We start from the raw sequence: 11,875 nt of genomic DNA on the forward strand, positions 1-11,875 counted from the left end.
CCGTCCGTGTCGCCATACAAGACAGTTTATATCACATTGAGTTTGTTGTTCTTCCCCGCTGCTCTCATGCCATCATTCTAGGATGGGACTCCCTCTCTTCTAATCGCGCAGTTATTGATTGTGCCCGTGCAGAACTTGCGCTTACTCCATTTTGCGGAAGTCTATCTGAAGATTTGCCTCTTTCTTCTGCTAGAGTGTTCGTCGCCGCCGACACCGATATCCCTGCTTTCTCTTCCGCCCTTGTGCCCGTTTCCTGTGCTGCTTTCTACGATTCTACAGTTCTCTTCACGCCATCGAAACTTGCTGCACGCCGTCATCCCTTCTTGCTTCCCTTCGCCATCCTTCCCATTCGCCAGAGCTCCAGCGCACTTTACGTTACGAATCCGTTTTCGTGTCCATCAAGCCTACGACATGGCGAGTGCCTCGGGTCTGCTGACGAATTCGAGCCGAACTTTCTCTACGATGTGCCTGATGACTCGACTCCTCTTCAGGTTGACGCCATGGCTCTTCCTGTCTCTACGTCTGAGCCAGCGTGTGACAGAACGTTTGCTCGGTGTATTGATCCGCAGCTCACTCCGAGTCAGCGCGCGCAGATCGTCGACCTCCTTACCCGATTTCGCACTTCTTTTGACCACCAACAACAATGTTTAGGGCGTACAGCTACAGTCGTTCATCACATCGACACCGGTAGCCATGTCCCACTACGACAGCGTCCATACCGTGTGTCCGCGACGGAGCGCCGTGTCATCGACGAGCACGTAGGCGACATGCTTCAACGCGGCGTGATACAGCCTTCCCACAGTCCTTGGGCCTCTCCAGTAGTGCTGGTGAAAAAGAAAGATGGGACAATTCGTTTTTGTGTGGACTATCGACGCCTGAACAAAATAACCCGGAAAGATGTCTATCCTCTCCCCCGTATCGACGACGCACTAGACTGCCTCCAAGGCGCTGAATTCTTTTCGTCCTTAGACTTACGATCTGGTTACTGGCAAGTCCCGGTGGCTGAGTCAGATCGCCCGAAAACGGCATTCGTTACGCCTGACGGCTTATATGAATTTACCGTGATGCCCTTTGGCCTGTGCAATGCGCCTGCCACATTTGAAAGAATGATGGATAACATCCTCCGCGGCCTCAAATGGCAGACATGCCTTTGTTACCTCGATGACATTGTCATCTTTTCCCCGGACTTTTCTTCTCACCTGCTCCGACTCGAACGCGTTCTCACTTGCCTCGCCGATGCTGGACTCCAGCTCAACATCAAGAAGTGCCGCTTCGCCGCCCGACAGCTAGTCATCCTTGGCCACGTTGTTTCGAAAGATGGTGTGCTTCCAGATCCTACCAAACTCCAAGCAGTCGCCGAATTCGCACGACCAAAGACCACCAAAGAACTCCGCAGCTTCATCGGATTGTGCTCATACTTTCGCCGTTTCATCCGCAACTTCGCCACCATAATAGCGCCTTTGACGCAGCTTCTCGCGGGTAACCACGACCTCTCGGCCTGGTCGCCACTTTGCGATGCCGCATTCACGACGCTGCGTCGTCTTCTAACCTCACCCCCGATTCTCCGTCATTTCGACCCCAGCGCACCGACAGAAATTCACACGGATGCTAGTGGTGTCGGCATTGGCGCTGTTCTTGCGCAACGAAAGACTGGCTTCGATGAATACGTCGTTGCTTACGCCAGCCGCGCTCTGACGAAAGCGGAAGCCAACTATTCCGTTACAGAAAAAGAATGCTTGGCTATCATTTGGGCCATAACTAAATTCCGCCCTTACCTCTACGGCCGCCCATTCGACGTAATAACTGACCATCATGCCCTCTGCTGGCTGTCGTCCTTAAAAGACCCTTCAGGTCGACTCGCTCGATGGGCGCTCCGCCTCCAAGAGTACGACATTCGAGTGCTGTACCGCTCTGGCCGTAAACATACGGACGCGGATGCCCTGTCCCGCTCCCCTATGCCAGGCCAGCCCAATTATTCGAAGGTACCGATATGCGAGTCCTCCCTCACCGCCACGGACATGCTTTCGGAGCAGCAGAAGGATCGATGGATTGTCTCTATGCTGGCTTTTCTGTCCAACCCATCAGCGCCTTCTTCTGACCGTACACTGCGTCGCCAAGCACACCACTTCGCTGTTCGTGACGGACTCCTTTACCGCCGTAACTACCTCTCGGACGGCCGCAAATGGTTACTCGTGGTCCCACGGCATCTACGTTCGGACATATGTGCAGCGTTTCACGATGACCCGCAATGCGCGCATGCAGGAGTACTAAAAACGTACGCGCGCCTGCGACTCCGTTATTACTGGCGCGGAATGTACCGATTCGTCCGCCGATATGTGCGCTCCTGCCTCGCTTGCCAACGCCGCAAGAATACCCCTTGTTCCTCAGCTGCCCCATTGCAACCCTTGCCTTGCCCAGGACGCGCCTTTGACCGCGTCGGAGTTGATCTTTACGGGCCCCTGCCGAGTACTTCAGACGGCAACCGCTGGGTGATTGTGGCAATAGACCATCTAACGCGTTACGCGGAAACTTCGCCTCTGCCCAGCGCATCTGCGCGTGATGTTGCATGGTTCCTTCTGCGTAACATCATACTTCGCCATGGAGCCCCCAGAGAATTGCTCAGCGACAGAGGCCGTGTGTTTCTCTCTGAGGTTATAGAAGCCCTACTCAAGGAATGCCACGTAATTCACCGCACCACTACTGCATACCACCCGCAGACTAATGGGATGACTGAGCGCTTTAACCGCACTCTTGGCGACATGTTATCAATGTACGTCGCATCTGACCAGACCAATTGGGACCGCGTTCTACCTTTCGTGACCTATGCTTACAACACCGCCACACAGACCACTACGGGATTTTCCCCGTTCTTTCTTCTTTACGTACGCGAGCCTTCCTGCACAATGGATACCATCCTCCCGTATCGCCCTGACACAACGGAGTCTACTGCCCTGTCCGAAGCTGCTGCACACGCGGAAGAGTGCCGACAGCTCGCCCGCACATTTACTACGGAAGACCAGCAGCGACAGAAGCACCGTTGGGATACTTCCGCCTCTCCTGCACCCTATGCTCCTGACTCACTAGTCTGGCTTTGGGTTCCCGCCACCAGCCCTGGACTTTCAGCGAAACTCGTTTCCAAGTACCAGGGTCCCTACCGTGTGGTCAGTCAAACGTCTCCTGTGAACTACATGATAGAACCCCTTGAGCCACCTTCGGATAAGCGCCGCCGAGGGCGCGAAATCGTGCACGTTCAGCGGCTAAAGCCTTATTTCGACCCCCCTGTGCTCTCCTGCCCGTAGGTCGCCGGGACGGCTCCTTTTCTCCGGGGAGATAATTGTACTGAAGAAGAACGAGCAGTATGCACTGCTTCAAGAAAGACGACGACGACGAGTTGGTCGAAGCCGTGTGCCTGTGTTGCCTGCGCTGTGTAACCTCTCGTTGCAGTGCTCTACGCTCTAATTAATTACACTAGAGTGCCTCTCTACAGTACAATTATATGAAACGTAAAAAGTATCAGCTCGACGCTAAAGTCGAGGACAGATGACAAAATTATCTCTCGCTTTGGAACAACTTGTCGTCTGGTGTTGCTTTTCTTCTCTTGATTCTGCATTGTAGGTGAATAAACTTTATTGGGAGATGTAATATGGGTGAATGAAAGACTTTTATGCAGATTTTATTTTAAGAACGCATTATTTGTGTAGCCATATCCACATTTTGGACGAAGCCTCGTACAACACCAGCCTCGCAGACACATATCCCGTCAATCCCATGACGGCACAGCGCCCTTTAAGAAACTCGCATAGACGGTGGCGCCAGATTACCCTCTAGGTGTTAAAGTGAGAAACTCTATGCTCCTAGGTGTCGCCGCCCTACTGCTTGCCATGGCTACGGCGCGGCTGTTTCTTGATACCATGGAGAGAGAGAGTACAACTTTTATTTCCAACATTTGGAAAGATTAGCGTGGGTTGGCTACACCCCATCGCTCATGCGTTGGAGGTGACCTTGGTCCCGTGGACGGAGGTGGCCTCCAGCGCAGCGTTGATAATATTCAACTGGATGTTCAGGTCTGAGCTGGCCATGGTGGTCTCCCAGTCGTTCTCGTTCTTGATATTTAATGCATACTTTTTGGGGGGGCATTGCCAAATTATGTGGAAGAGGTCTGCGATGCCACCGCAAAGATTGCAGTGGGGATCATATATCTATTGATATATTCTCTGCATAGAGGCTGGCGTTGGAAACGTACGCGTTTGCAGTCTCCTCCATGCTCATTCCTGTTTTTTATCTAATTCCGAATGTCCTTGTGGATATTTCCGTCTACCGAGTTTGTAGTGCTCAGTGATTTCATTGTAGCTGAGTAGCCGTTCTGTCGGGTTTTCGCCCACTTCATCTTCGTCTCCGCTTATCCTCTAACCCAGTATGTGAGTCCTCGGCCGAGGGCGTCGGCAGATTCGTTGCCGGGGGGATCTGAATGTGCAGGGGCCCATTTCAGAACCTTTCTAACATTTTGGGGTATTGAATTTAGAAGTCTAAGTGCCTTTTTGGATATTATGCCGCGTGCGTAATTAATAATCGCTGTCTTTGAATCACTGATAATTGTTCTGTCACCGTCTATGTTGAGGGCTAGGGCTATTGCGCATTCTTCCGCCTCTACTATGGATTCGCACGGAATCGTGGCTGTAACTTGGGTGCCCTCGAGCAAATTGGTGGCCACTGCCACTGCGGCTTTTCTGCCATTGTACCAGGCAGCGTCCGCGTAGAATACCCGTGTATCGTCTTTGTGTGTTGTGTGAAGGGCTTTTGCTCTTTCTCTTCTTCTTTCAGGGTGATATGTCGGAGGCATGTTTTTAGGGAGTGGGGGAATAATGAGTCTTTCCCTGATTTCATTCGGGATGATGTCACATTCGCCTTTCCCTGTTATGGACAAGTTGATGTTTAGTTTCTCCAGGATGTATCTACCTGTGTCCGACTGTGTTAGTCTTGTGTATTGAGCTGCGGTATGTGTTTTTACGAGCTCTTCTAAATCATTGTGTAATCCCAGCGCCAGTAATCTGTCGGTGCTGGTGCTTACCGGTAGGCCAAGGCCTTGCTTGTAAAGTTTTCGGATGAGAGCATTCATCTTGTTTATCTCATCTTTGTGCCATTTGATGTACGGAGCTTCGTATACTATTCGGCTGATTGCGAAAGACTGGATCAGCCTCAATGCGTTGCTCTCTTTCATGCCTCGGTGTTTATTTGCCACCCTCTTAACCATTCTTATGATTTGTGTAGTTTTCGCTTCAATTTTCTTAATTATTGCCCCGTTGTGGCCCTTTTCCGGAATGTGCAGACCCAAAACGCGGATTTCTTGCACTGCGGATATTTCTCCTTCGCCAATCTTAATTTTTATATCAGGTCTGTTTGTGCGACTCTTTCTGCCCTAGAAGTCGGTGCATAAAAGAGGATTTCTGATTTTTGTGGAGAGCATGCCAGTCCTTTAGTTTTGGCCCAGCGTCATACCGTGGTTGCCGCTTTTTGCATCGTGGCTTCGGTCTCTCCGTCGCTGCCTTTCGCCACCCAATAGGTGATGTCGTCGGCATACAGACTGTAGTTTAGGTCGGTTAACTTATCTAATTCTTTTGTCAGGCCAATCATAACCGTGTTGAAAAACAAGGGGGAGAGCACAGCCCTTTGTGGCGTTCCTCTCGCTCCCAGCTGTATTTCCTCGGAGTGAGAGCATCCCAGGTGAGGGTTGCCGTCTTTTCTCTGAGGAAATCACTGATGTACTCGAAGATTCTCTCACCGAGGCCTAGGTCCTGAATGCCCTCGAGTACCGCCGTATGCGTGACATTATCGAAGGCTTTCTTTAGATCTAATCCCATTATGGCTTTTGTGTCCGTTGTGTTGGTTCCTGAGTCTAATATGTGTTGTTTTAGCTGTAGCAGCACGTCTTGAGTAGATAGTTTTGGTCTGAAACCCAGCATGGTGTGTGGGTGCAATCCCTTTTGCTCCATGTGTCTATTAATCCTGGTGATGACCACGTGCTCCATCAACTTCCCTGCACACGAGGTTAAGGATATGGGTCTTAAGTTATCCAATGATAGTTTCTAATCGGGTTTGGGGATGAATACTATTTTTGCTTTCTCCCAATCGTGTGGTATGCCCCTTCCTGCCCAGGAGTCATTTATGTAGTTTGTGAGCGCTGTAACTGAGCCTTCATACATATTTCTTAGCATTTTGTTCGTGACTACATCTTCTCCGGGCGCGGACTTTGGGTTCAGTTTCGAGATCTCATATCTCAGTTCCGCCTCGGTGAAAGGGGAGTTCAACTCTTCGTTCGGAGCACTTCGATATTTTGTGGGGGGCTCTTGTTCAGTTTCTTGAACTATTTTTTCCTTTATCTTTTCTATAATTCCTACACGGTTCATGTTGGTTTGCTGTATGAGTCTCATGACGCTCCGTTTCCTTGCCCCTTTGGTTTCTTCGGGATCTAGAAGGTGCCTGAGTATATTTCATGTTTTGGGCGTGCTCAATTACTTATCTATCTCGGTACATAGGCTGTCCCATTGTGTTTGGGTCAACCTGCGTGAGTATTCCTCTATTATTTTTTTGCCTAACTCCCTGACCTTTTTCTTTAGTTTCTTATTTAATTTCCGTGTTTTCCATCTGCGGTGAAGGCTTTCTCTTGCCTAGCTCCCACAGATGTATGACTTTGCTAGCTGCAGAGTCATTTGGGATGTCCTCTGGCACTCTGCTGCAGGCTGCACTCGCGTCTCCTTTGAGTGCCTCCAGCCAGGTGGTGATATCGTTAATCACGATAGGTGGGGATCATATATCTATTGATATATTCTTTGCATAGAGGCTGGCGTTGGAAACGTACGCGTTTGTAGCCTCCTCCATACTCATTCCTGTTCTTATCTAATTCCGAAGAGGAGCCCTCTGCTCCTCTTCTTTCTCTGAAGTGGTCCCAGTCGGTGTGCCATTTTCTTTGCATCCTTTTTTTATTTTTTGTTGCGCAACCACCGTTTCTATTATACAGTGGTCGTCGCTACCCAGCGTTCTTTGTGTATTGGTCCATTAAGTCATTTTCGTACTTCTGGTCATCGTGAGGTCGGGGTTTGTGTCTCGACAGACACTGTTCCCTTCTCTCGTCAGGGTTTCAAGGTTGTTAATTAATGTCATTTGGCACTGCTGCATCATATTCCATAGCTGTTGCCCTGTTCTGCTGTTATATCTGTATCCCCACGCCCCATGGTGCGCATTGAAGTCTCCGACGAGCACCAATGGGGACGTACGGGCCATGCTCACCGCTCTGCGGAGGAAGACACCATGGCTGCACAGGTTTAGAATAAAGAGTTTGTCCTCTCTGTTGTCCAGAGGGACGAGTTCGAGAAAGACGTTCTCCGTCTCGCTGCAGCCGAGGTCGTGCTCAATAGCCGCAACCTCCCTGGTTACTAACGTCGTGACAATTGCTTTATCATACTTTCGACCGTAGGATCTGTAACCTGGCAGTTTGGCTACCTCGCCGGTTTCTTGTAAAGCTATTACGTCTGGTTTTTCGTCTTTCCCCATACAATTAGCTGTGATTTGTAGGCTCCCGCTTTTCCAGCGGAAGCCTCTACAGTTCCATTGCCATATGTAATTGTCACATGTAATGTAATTATCTTTATCCATGTTATTTAAATGCTTTTGAGATCTGTGCTGCCTCTAGCACACCTTAGTCTTTTTCCTACGTCTGCCAGATTATTGGACATGGTGCCCATGGCCCTTTATAGATATGTTGTTATGCTGCGTAGTGACTGTTCCTGCGCCTGCCTTCACTGCTGTGTGGCTTCCCTGTCTTTTTATATCTCCCCTTTGATTATATCTAGAACCGACGGCATTAGAGCTGCCGTCACTTGTGACGCGATCTCATCCACCTGGGTGTTGCAAATGTCTTCGGCGCCGGGCAATTGTTTCTGCCGCTCTTTTCTTAGACGGTTTACCTCCTGACCTTTGCGTGCTAGCTTCGCCCGACGGAGTTTGTTTTCCCGCGCAAAAGCACTCATGGTGGCCGTTAATTTACGGGCCTCTTCCTGCAGCTTCATATCAGCTGCTCTTAGCTCCTTGTTTTCATTGCTTATTCTTTCAAGCATCGCTGTCATCGTGCTGTTCTCAATATTATTGTCTTTATTTTGCCCCGTTATCTTAGTTTTATCATCAGAGACCACCGCGGCATAGCTCACCTGTGATCCGGTGGCGTTGTTATTTTTTCTCGGCGGGATCTTCTTCTCTGGGCGCCCTGGACTTTTAGGGGCGAAGCTCCTTAGGGCGTGGGTCTGTCCTTCCTCCGTATGTAGCCACCTGTAGTTTTATGAAGTGTTCACTATAGATGGAGTAAGTCCATAGCTCTGGTTGGCATGGAGACCGCTATGTATGTACGTTTACGCATATATACATATATATATGTATATGTATAGTATAACCGGAAGCCGACTTCCGTTTCTGCTTCCGGTTCCGGAAGCCAGCTTCCGGCTTCCGGAGAACGCTTCCGGCGTTTTTCTCTCTCGTCCGTAGCTAGGTGCGCTGCGGTGCACAAGGGCGTTCGTTCCCGACGCGCGTTCTCTTTCTCTCGTTCCCGACGCGCGCTCTCTTTCTCGTCCGTAGCTACCGGCGCTGCATTGCAAGGGCGTTCGTTCCCGACGCGCCGCTCTTTATCTCTCGTCCGTAGCTGTGGATTACCAGATATGATGCCCCGGTGCTTCGCTCACAATCATCATTCACTTCGTGGATATGCTGTGATTTTTTGTTTTGATCTTCGTATGGGACTGGTTTTAGTCCTGGAGCGGCCCCTCCGGTCCCTGGATATAGTGTTCTATTCCTGGGATTGGCGCCAGTGTTCTCGTACTGGCTCTCGAATGTTGCTCGAGTTTCCGCTGGAGGCGTCGTCTTCTCACCAAATATGGCGTCTTAAATCTTGGTTTGCAGTCTTTGTCGCCAGTAAAATGTCTTTTCCGCAGAAGAAACACTCCTTCTACACTTGTGGTCCGGTGCGGGCTTGACTGTCCCGCAACCACGACATATCTTGTTGCTTGGGTCAGGGCAGACGTCGGCTCGGTGCCAATTCTGCCGCATTCGTAGCAAACATCTATCTGTTTTTTGTACAGATAACACTGTTAAAACGTACCGCCGAAGCGGACCAGTCTGGGGACCTTGAGTCCCGAAAAGAGAACGATCACGTTCTTCGTGTTCCCCATGCATTTGGCGGCTACCACGCTGGGGTTCCTGTCTTTTACTATCAGATCATTTAGGTCTTTTTGCGTATATTCGAGCGCAATGCCCTTGATCACCCCCTTGGAGGTGTTCTCAGGAGCTGAATGGTATGTGCTGATTTCGAGGAGCTTTGCCCCTATTGCTAGGGCCTTCAGGGCTGCTATCTTTTTAACTCTCTCCTCACTTGGGGTGCTGTATAATATAATGTTCTGTTTTGGGTTCAGAACGACCGTTTCGAGATTTTGTGTGTCCCAGTCTATATTGGCTGCGATACACACGTCTCTCTTGAGCTTGTGGCCATCGTGCTCGTTTAGGTTTAGCCTACCTGTAGTCTTATGATGACCTTGAATTCATCCAGCGGCAGGTTGGGCTGCCTGCTTTGCTTGGTTATATGCTTGATTCTGCCCGCGAGCTTGGATTTAGTAAGAGTGTGTTTCTCACCTTCGAAATACACCGTTTTTGGCACGACGGGGTCCTTCTTGCTTGGGTTCTTCGGCAGCTGACGTATTGTCTGCCACACGTTTTCTGTGGTCACTTCCCTGGGGTCAATGTTTGCACTATACACTACTCCATTGTCCGAAAAGTCCAGTCAGCTGGGGTTAACGGCACTGAAAATGGTCAGAGTCTGTACTAGATGAAGGTCTAGAAGCTTCCGCAGCTCCGCTGCCGTCGCTGCTGCCGGGGAGCCGGCGTAGGCGAGCGGCCGCCGACGCAGCGGCCGTAGTCTTGGCGAGGCTTATCGGCGCGTCTCCACTTGGTGATGTCGGAAAAAGAAAGATTCCGGGCCAAAATGGGCTCACCGGGATAAATCTGGTATTTACGGGTAGCTGGTCACTCGATCTCTCTGATAGTGCAAGAAACACCACTGAAGTCGAAGGTTTTCCGGCCGCAAAAATTCTTGGACGCAGGAGCCGACGTTTCAGGCGTCCGCACTCTCCGACGCTTGTAGCGTCCCTGTGATACCATGGAGGAAGGAAAAAATCCTTCTTCCATGCTTGATACGAACCGCACATTACGGCTGGATTAAACAGCTTCGCTGTTAAAAATGAACACACTGAGAGAATCGCAAATGTGTAGCAGCACCAACGAGGTAACTGCCGACGCCGTTCGCGTTTCCCCGCGTTCGCGCAAAACGCGCGTGGTGTGCGTTAGTGCGTGATAGGGTTCCTCGATGCGTGCGCCCCCCTCCGCCGCCGTGGCGGAGGGGGGCGCACGCATCGAGGGACCCTAGTTAGAACCCCTTGATGTTAGAAAGTAGCGACACTCTCCCCCGCGCGCGCGCTTTCCTCCTCAATTCTCCTCGGATTTCTCCCCCTCACCGGGTCGGCGCGGCGCTGAACCCTCCAGTGGCTCGCTGCAGCCGCATTAGAATCAATGACGGAGCTGCCCGGGATTTCGAAGAGGCGCTCGCCCGCTTGCGCCCTGCAGCAGACGGCCGCCTGCCTCCTGGACGAGACCCTCGGAGACCACCTCCTGGTGTACGTCGACGGTTCGGTGGTACCGGACACCGGCTCTGCCACGGCGGCCTGCACGGCACCAGCCCTGCAGAAGAGCAGGCAGTGTCGACTGCCCAGACACGCCAGCTCGACTGCAGCGGAGGTGGCAGGCCTCCACCTGGCCGTCGACCTACTCTCCGAGGAGCTTCCTGGGGTACCAGCGGCCATCCTCTGCGACTCCAAGGCAGCCCTCCTCGGCCTGCAGAGGCCAGAAAGCGCCAGCCTTGGAGTCGCACTGCTGTCTACCCGGCTGACAGCGCTGCAGGACGCAGGCCACCCGGTGTCCCTGCACTGGATCCCCGCCCACGTAGGGATCCCGGGCAACGAGGCAGCCGACACCCTGGCGAAGGACGCCCACCACACCACTGTGCCCTCAGTCGGGCCGTGACGGAGGGCGACTTCACAGGACTGAGGCTGCGGCGACACCTGGCGACCCACCACCCAGACAACGGGTGGCACTGGGATGCCCCCCACGACCACTCCCCCAGCGAGGCCTGGCTCGCAGGGAGACCTCGCTCCTTCTCCGGCTCCGCATCGGCTGCAGCTGGACGGCAGCACGCAGCTATCGACTGGGACGAGCGACGTCCCCGGCTTGCAGCTCCTGCGGGGAGCCGGAGACGATCGAACATCTCCTGCTGGCCTGCCCGGCGTACCTCCAGCAGCGGGGCCCACTCCTGCAGGAGTTCCGCCGCCTGGGCCTCCCCTCTGGCAAGGAGGAAGATCTCCTCTTCCCCGGCCGACACCACCTTTCTGCACTTCGAGGCGTCGTGGAGTTCCTTGACTCGTCAGGGCTCTCCGCACGCCTCTAAGGACATTTCTACAAGCGGGAAGGCCTCACGGCCTCCCACCCCACCCCGGGCCTGACCGGCCTGGCACAACACCCCTGCAGACTCTGCAGCACACCAAGGCCTTCCATCTCGGCCTGATACGTGCCGCCTATGCCTGCCGGTTTTGCTTCGCCCAGCCATGGCGACTCCACTCTATCCCTTCTTTCGCTCCCACTTACCCCTCCCCGTTGGCGCTGAGCCGTGCTCCCTCAAGGGCTGCAGAAGATAGCGCCAACCTTTCCCTTTCCCTCAAGAACCACTTATCTTAGAATCAATGCGCGCGCTTGTTTATTCGGCCCTTTGAAGCGTTGTATGGGAATTTAT

This window comes from Dermacentor silvarum, chromosome 6 (genome assembly GCF_013339745.2).
Source record: "Dermacentor silvarum isolate Dsil-2018 chromosome 6, BIME_Dsil_1.4, whole genome shotgun sequence".
Taxonomy (NCBI): domain Eukaryota; kingdom Metazoa; phylum Arthropoda; class Arachnida; order Ixodida; family Ixodidae; genus Dermacentor; species Dermacentor silvarum.